This window comes from Wyeomyia smithii, chromosome 3 (assembly GCF_029784165.1).
Source record: "Wyeomyia smithii strain HCP4-BCI-WySm-NY-G18 chromosome 3, ASM2978416v1, whole genome shotgun sequence".
In the NCBI taxonomy this organism is placed as follows: domain Eukaryota; kingdom Metazoa; phylum Arthropoda; class Insecta; order Diptera; family Culicidae; genus Wyeomyia; species Wyeomyia smithii.
In genome coordinates this window covers 218,248,988-218,250,835 of record NC_073696.1, presented here as the reverse complement: position 1 = coordinate 218,250,835, position 1,848 = coordinate 218,248,988, and positions in this window count along the sequence as shown.

Here is a 1,848-nt window from a genome sequence, read left to right as displayed (position 1 = left end):
AGCTAGCTGGGCAAAACGCAATAAAAAAAAAGATGATTTACTTCCGTCAGGGTGAATAGCATGCAGGGTTGCAGCTACACCGTCCTCATAAACTACCCAAACAGGTGTATTTACCTGGAGTAGGGACCTTTCAAGTAGCTTATTAGAAGATTTATTCGCCAGTGTAACATATGTCTTAGTAAGTGATAAAACATACTAACTTTGTGTACCATGTGCTGGTAGAGCCCTATCAACGGTTAAGCTTAAGTTACCTTTATTTCTATACTTTGAAGTATACTGATTTGTCAGTTATTTCGATATGTTTTAATCGATATTTTGTGTATCGCCAGCAATGTATAATGTATCGATGTTTAATAGAAAATATCAAGCAAAACCAACAAAAGGGCCTGCGTACAAACTTACTCGGAGAAACAGGAAATATTATGGGTATTCATGTCGAGCTCGTATACAAATACCCAGCCGTGAAAATACTCACCTCCATTGGCGTGTAATGTGAAGACCACTATTGAAAAACCTACACGGATAAATAAAAATACCCAAATATGCGTATTTTTGACGCCAATTAGCCCTTTTGTGCGGGAAGGTTCTTTTAGGTAAAGGTGATTCACCTACTTTTGAGTAACTGCATAGAAGTTATCATTTAGGTAAAATCGGATACCTTGAATCATCAATATCAAGAACTCCATACAAATTTTTACCCAAAATTAAGTATTCGCATTTTATTAAGCTGTTGCGTTGTTTTCACCAATTTTTATGCGTATTATTCATCTAAACCAGTAAAAACATTTAGGTTTACGTGAATTTACGTTGTTTTTACGTGTTCACTTGGTAAAATTTTCTTTGTGTGTATCCAGCTTTTTACGCACCATAATGGTGTTGCTACAATGCGTATACGTAATATGCGAACCTCTCTGCTTACGTCAGTTTTGGGATTTCTAAAGAATTGACTACGCTGGCAACATTTGTGTCATATTTTTCTTTTGATAAAATACATGGAGACTTCAAACCAACGTAAGCAGAGTTGTCAAAGGCTTGGTAATTATTTATTAAAAATTTTGTATTATATCGTCCGCCATTGTGGTGTGTAAAAAGCTGGATAAATGCAATAAAAGAGAGGCGCGTAAAAGGCTGGCGATTAAAGGCAGTAAAAATGATGATGATAATTTGCAGCCAGCATTTTACCTATCAAAATTGTTGCGGGAATCTTGAATATTAGGATTTTTTTACTAGACAGTAGACAGTAGGTTAAAACTAAAAAAAAATCCAATTTCAATATGCTATGTACCCATAAGCTCCTTTAAGAACACAACGGAACGCAAAACCGGATCTCATATTTCTTATTTCATTTGTGGTTAGGGCGAAGCTAATCGTAATCAGTCTACTAGTTGCTACATGCAACTTTCAACCAGTTGCATCGTTGTTGAAGTTTGCCGAGATAAATTAAGTGTGTAGAGAGTGAAAACAAACAGCAATAACGGTTTATTTCAATATAAAACGAAAGGTTGTTTGCGATATTTTTTTAATTGTTGGATAAAAAAACAACTCAAAATAAACAACTGCTGTTACCACCTGTGGTAACAATAAACATTCTATATCGATTCAACTAAAATTGTGCATTTTAGCATTTGCAATTTGCATTTTTCAGATTAGTTTAAAACTAAAACAATAATTTGAAGTTGTCAAAACCTAATTGAAAGCAATAATATTTTTCGTTCATACGTCAAAAACTAGTTAGAGTCTCCTCCTTAAACCGATTTTATAATCGATCAAAAAGGTAACTAGTTTCGAAATTTTTTGGCGTGTACTGAGAGTCGGTAACTTACTAATCGATAAAAAATACCGAATTTC